Source organism: Peromyscus eremicus, unplaced genomic scaffold (genome assembly GCF_949786415.1).
Source record: "Peromyscus eremicus unplaced genomic scaffold, PerEre_H2_v1 PerEre#2#unplaced_1287, whole genome shotgun sequence".
Taxonomy (NCBI): Eukaryota; Metazoa; Chordata; class Mammalia; order Rodentia; family Cricetidae; genus Peromyscus; species Peromyscus eremicus.
In genome coordinates, this window is record NW_026735522.1 from 44,011 (window position 1) to 51,345 (window position 7,335).

Consider the following 7,335-nt stretch of genomic DNA (forward strand, 5'->3'; position numbering starts at 1 on the left):
CATCATAGTGCTCCATTGTGACATCACAGTTCTTCAATGTGACATCATAGTGCTCCATTGTGCCATCATAGCACTCCATTATGCCATTACAGTGCTCCATTGTGACATCACAGTTCTCCATTGTGACATCACTTCTCCATTATGCCACCACAGTGTTCCATTGTGACATCACAGTACTCCATTGTGACATCAGTTCTCCATTATGCCATCACAGTGCTCCTTTGTGACATCACAGTGCTCCATTGTGACATCACAGTGCTCCAATGTGACATCAGTTCTCCATTTTGCCATCACAGTGCTCCATTGTGACATCACAGCACTCCATTATGCCATCAAGTTCTCCATTGTGACATCACAGTTCTCCATTGTGACATCACAGTTCTCCAATGTGATATCACAGTGCTCCAATGTGACATCATAGTGCTTCATTGTGACATCACAGTGCTCCATTGTGACATCACAGTGCTCCATTGTGACATCAATTCTCCATTATGGCATCACAGTGCTCCATTGTGACATCACTGTACTCCATTGTGACATCAGTTCTCAATTATGCCATCACAGTGCTCCATTGTGACATCACAGAATTCCATTATGCCATCACAGTTCTCCATTGTGACATCACAGTTCTCCATTGTGACATCACCGTTCTCCAATGTGATAACACAGTGCTCCAATGTGACATCATAGTGTTTCATTGTGACATCAGTTCTCCATTATGCCATCACAGTTTTCCATTGTGACATCACAGTGCTCCATTGTGACATCACAGTTCTCCAATGTAAAATCACAGTTCTCCAATATGACATCACAGGGCTCCATTCTGACATCACAGCACTCTATTATGCCATCTCAGTTCTCCATTTTGACATCACAGTTCTCCATTGTGACATCACAGTTCTCCAATGTGATATCACAGTGCTCCCATGTGACACCATAGTGCTTCATTGTGACATCATAGTGCTCCATTGTGACATAACAGTTCTTCAATGTGACATCACAGTGCTCCATTGTGACATCATAGCACTCCATTATGCCATTACAGTGCTCCATTGTGACATCAGAGTTCTCCATTATGCCATCACAGTGCTCCACTGTGACATCACAGTGCTCCATTGTGACATCAGTTCTCCATTATGCCATCACAGTGCTCCATTGTGACATCACAGTACTCCATTGTGACATCAGTTCTCCATTATGCCATTACAGTGCTTCATTGTGACATCACAGTGCTCCATTGTGACATCACAGTGCTCCAATGACATTAGTTCTCCATTGTGCCATCACAGTGCTCCATTGTGACATCACAGCACTCCATTATGCCATCACAGTTCTCCATTGTGACATCACAGTTCTCCATTGTGACATCACAGTTCTCCAATGTGATATCACTGTTCTCCAATGTGACATCATAGTGCTTCATTGTGACATCACAGTGCTCCATTGTGACATCAGTTCTCCATTATGCCATCACAGTGCTCCATTGTGACATCACAGTGCTCCATTGTGACATCATAGCACTCAATTATGCCATTACAGTGCTCCATTTTGACATCACACCTCTCAATTATGCCATCACAGTGCTCCATTGTGACATCACAGTACTGCATTGTGACATCAGTTCTCCATTATGCCATCACAGTGCTCCATTGTGACATCACAACACTCCATTGTGATATAATTGTGCTCCATTGTGATATCACAGTTCTCCATTATGCCATCACTGTGCTCCATTGTGACATCACAGTGCTCCATTGTGACATCATTTCTCCATTATGCCATCAGAGTGCTCCGTTTTGACATGACAGTGCTCCAATGTGAAGTCACAGTTCTCCAATGTGACATCAGTTCTCCATAATTCCATCACAGTGCTCCATTGTGACATCACAACAGTACATTATGCCATCACAGTTCTCCATTGTGACATCACAGTTCTCCATTGTGACATCACAGTTCTCCAATGTGATATCACAGTGCTCCAATGTGACATCATAGTGCTTCATTGTGACATCACAGTTCTCCATTGTGACTTCATAGTGCTACATTGTGACATCAGTTCTACGTTATGCCATCACAGTGCTCCATTTTGACATCACAGTTCTCCATTTTGACATCAGTTATCCAATATGCCATCACCGTGCTCCATTGTGACATCACAGTACTCCATTGTGACATCAGTTCTCCATTATGCCATCACAGTGCTCCATTGTGACATCACAACACTGCATTGTGACATCATAGTTCTCGATTGTGATATCACAGTTCTCCATTATGCAATCACCGTGCTCCATTGTGACATCAGTTCTCCATTATGACATCACAGTGCTCCAATGTGATATCACCATGCTCCATTGTGACATCACAGTGCTCCATTGTGACATCAGTTCTCCATTATGCCAGCACAGTGCTCCATTGTGAAGTCACAGCACTCTATTATGCCATCACAGTTCTCCATTGTGACATCACAGTTCTCCATTGTGACATCACAGTTCTCCATTGTGACATCACAGTTCTCCAATGTGATACCACAGTGCTCCAATATGACATCATAGTGCTTCATTGTGACATCATAGCACTCCATTATGCCATCACAGTGCTCCATTGTGACATCACAGTACTCCATTGTGACATCAGGTGTCCATTATGACATCACAGTGCCGCATTGTGACATCACAGCACTCTATTATGCCATCAGAGTTTTCCATTGTGACATCATAGTGCTCCATTGTGACATCAAAGTGCTCCAATGTGATATCACCGTTTTCCAATGTGACATCACAGTTCTTCATTATGCCATCAAAATTCTCCTTTGTTACATCACAGCACTATTATGCCATTACAGTGCTCCATTGTGACATCACAGTTCTCCATTGTGACATCATAGTTCTCCAATGTGATAACACAGTGCTCCAATGTGACATCATAGTGCTTCATTGTGACATCAGTTCTCCGTATGCCATCAAAGTTCTCCATTGTGACATCACAGTGCTCCATTGTGACATCACAGTTCTCCAATGTGATATCACAGTTCTCCAATGTGACTTCACAGTCCTCCATTTTGACATCAGTTCTCCATTATGCCATCACAGTGCTCCATTGTGACATCACAGGGCTCCATTGTGATGTCAGTTCTCCATTGTGACATCACAGTGCTCCATTGTGACATCACAACCTTTCATTGTGATATCATAGTGCTCCATTGTGATATCACAGATCTCCAATATGCCGTCACTGTGCTCCATTGTGACATCTCAGTACTCCATTGTGACATCAGTTCTCCATTATGCCATCACAGTGCTCCATTCTGACATCACAGCACTCCATTATGCCATCACAGTTCTCCATTGTGACATCACAGTGCTCCATTGTGACATCACAGTTCTCCGATGTGATAACACAGTGCTCCAATGTGACATCATAGTGCTTCATTGTGACATCAGTTCTCCATTATGCCATCACAGTTCTCCATTGTGACATCAAAGTTCTCCATTGTGACATCACAGTTCTCCAATGTGATATCACAGTGCTCCAATGTGACATCACAGTGCATCATTGTGACATCATAGTGCTCCATTGTGACATCACAGTTCTTCAATGTGACATCATAGTGCTTCATTGTGACATCATAGCACTCCATTATGCCATCACAGTGCTCCATTGTGACATCACAGTACTCCATTGTGACATCAGGTCTCCATTATGACATCACAGTGCTCCATTGTGACATCACAGCACTCTATTATGCCATCACAGTTCTCCATTGTGACATCATAGTGCTCCATTGTGACATCAAAGTGCTCCAATGTGATATCACCGTTTTCCAATGTGACATCACAGTTCTTCATTATGCCATCAAAGTTCTCCTTTGTTACATCACAGCACTATTATGCCATTACAGTGCTCCATTGTGACATCACAGTTCTCCATTGTGACATCATAGTTCTCCAATGTGATAACACAGTGCTCCAATGTGACATCATAGTGCTTCATTGTGACATCAGTTCTCCGTATGCCATCAAAGTTCTCCATTGTGACATCACAGTGCTCCATTGTGACATCACAGTTCTCCAATGTGATATCACAGTTCTCCAATGTGACTTCACAGTCCTCCATTTTGACATCAGTTCTCCATTATGCCATCACAGTGCTCCATTGTGACATCACAGGGCTCCATTGTGATGTCAGTTCTCCATTGTGACATTACAGTGCTCCATTGTGACATCACAACGTTTCATTGTGACATCATAGTGCTCCATTGTGATATCACAGATCTCCAATATGCCGTCACCGTGCTCCATTGTGACATCTCAGTACTCCATTGTGACATCAGGTCTCCATTATGCCATCACAGTGCTCCATTCTGACATCACAGCACTCCATTATGCCATCACAGTTCTCCATTGTGACATCACAGTGCTCCATTGTGACATCACAGTTCTCCGATGTGATAACACAGTGCTCCAATGTGACATCATAGTGCTTCATTGTGACATCAGTTCTCCATTATGCCATCACAGTTCTCCATTGTGACATCAAAGTTCTCCATTGTGACATCACAGTTCTCCAATGTGATATCACAGTGCTCCAATGTGACATCACAGTGCATCCTTGTGACATCATAGTGCTCCATTGTGACATCACAGTTCTTCAATGTTACATCATAGTGCTCCATTGTGACATCATAGCACTCCATTATGCCATTACAGTGCTCCATTTTGACATCACAGTTCTCCATTGTGACATCACTTCTCCATTATGCCACCACAGTGTTCCATTGTGACATCACAGTACTCCATTGTGACATCAGTTCTCCATTATGCCATCACAGTGCTCCATTGTGACATCACAGTGCTCCATTATGACATCACAGTGCTCCAATGTGACATCAGTTCTCCATTTTGCCATCACAGTGCTCCATTGTGACATCACAGCTCTCCATTATGCCATCACAGTTCTCCATTGTGACATCACAGTTCTCCATTTTGACATCACAGTTCTCCAATGTGATATCACAGTCCTCCAATGTGACATCATAGTGCTTCACTGTGACATCACAGTGCTCCATTGTGACATCACAGTGCTCCATTGTGACATCAATTCTCAATTATGGCATCACAGTGCTCCATTGTGTCATCACTGTACTCCATTGTGACATCAGTTCTCAATTATGCCATCACAGTGCTCCATTGTGACATCACAGCACTCCATTATGCCATCACAGTTCTCCATTGTGACATCACTGTTCTCCATTGTGACATCACCGTTCTCCAACGTGATAACACAGTGCTCCAATGTGACATCATAGTGCTTCATTGTGACATCAGTTCTCCATTATGCCATCACAGTTCTCCATTGTGACATCACAGTGCTCCATTGTGACATCACAGTTCTCCAATGTAATATCACAGTTCTCCAATGTGACATCACAGGGCTCCATTGTGACATCACAGCACTCTATTATTTCATCACAGTTCTCCATTGTGACATCACAGTTCTCCATTGTGACATCACAGTTCTCCAATGTGATATCACAGTGCTCCAATGTGACATCATAGTGCTTCATTGTGACATCATAGTGCTCCATTGTGACATCACAGTTCTTCAATGTGACATCATAGTGCTCCATTGTGACATCATAGCACTCCATTATGCCATTACAGTGCTCCATTGTGACATCAGAGTTCTCCATTATGCCATCACAGTGCTCCACTGTGACATCACAGTGCTCCATTATGCCATCACAGTGCTCCACTGTGACATCACAGTGCTCCATTGTGACATCACAGTACTCCATTGTGACATCAGTTCTCCATTATGCCATTACAGTTCTCCATTGTGACATCACAGTGCTCCATTGTGACATCACAGTGCTCCAATGTGACATCAGTTCTCCATTGTGCCATCACAGTGCTCCATTGTGACATCACAGCACTCCATTATGCCATCACAGTTCTCCATTGTGACATCACAGTTCTCCATTGTGACATCACAGTTCTGCAATGTGATATCACAGTGCTCCAATGTGACATCATAGTGCTTCATTGTGACATCACAGTTCTCCATTATGCCATCACAGTGCTTCATTGTGAAATCACAGTTCTCTCATGTGACATCACAGTACTCCATTGTGACATTACCTCTCCATTATGCCATCACAGTGCTCCATTGTGACATCAGTTCTCCATTATGCTATCACAGTGCTCAATTGTGACATCATAATGCTTCACTGTGACATCATAATGCTCCATTGTTACATCACAGTACTTCAATGTGACATCATAGTGCTCCATTGTGACATCGTAGCACTCCATTATGCCATCACAGTGCTCCATTGTGACATCATAGCACTCCATTATGCCATCACAGTTCTCCATTGTGACATCACAGTGCTCCATTGTGACATCACAGTTCTGCAATGTCATAACACAGTGCTCCAATGTGACATCATAGTGCTTCATTGTGACATCCGTTCTCCATTATGCCATCACAGTGCTCCATTGTGACCTCACAGCACTCCATTATGCTGTCACAGTTCTCCATTGTTACATCACAGTTCTCCATTGTGACATCACAGGTCTCCAATGTGATATCACAGTACTCCAATGTGAATTCCTGGTCCATCAATCACTAACCAGGGACACTTCTCCTCCACATATTGAAAGAACTTTATTAAATCCTTTTTCTTAACTCTTAGTCCGCTCTCCCTAAGATTACCTTTCATCTCCTTTAGAAAAACAGCCTCTTTAGATAAATTTTTTCTCATTGATCGATTCGATGACACACTTACCTCAAGACTCTCCCGAATTGCACGAGTGATGCGGTCTGGGCGTCTCTACCCTAATTCTCTCCGGGGCCCCTTTTTTTTATCCGTCGTCCGGTAGGTCACCGTGCCTCGAACCCCACGTTCGGGCGCCACTTGACCTGTCCCGCAGGCCACGTTATTTGATGAGACACGAGGAGGCACCTCCTGAAAGATCAATGGGGGTGAGAGAGAAAGGAGACCAGGCGCGTAAAGGAAGACAAAGTCAGTCTGAGTTGCATCAAGGTCTTGTTTATTGCAAGAGGAATCAGGCTTATATATGCTAGGAGTTAGGAGAAGTAGATAGGGGTATGGAAAGTTACTAGGAGGAAGTTAGGGTAAGGTAGGGTTCAGGAAAAGGTCTCTTTGTTTCAGGGCCTGATCAACAGACCATACAGCAAACCATTATGTTTCAGGGAGTCGATCAAAAGGTACATACTGTGGTCTTGTTGAAAAATGGTTGCTATTAAAACTGTTAACGGAAGTTAGGGTACACAGCTTTTTCCCATGAGAATCAGTTAGGCTACTTGGCTCCT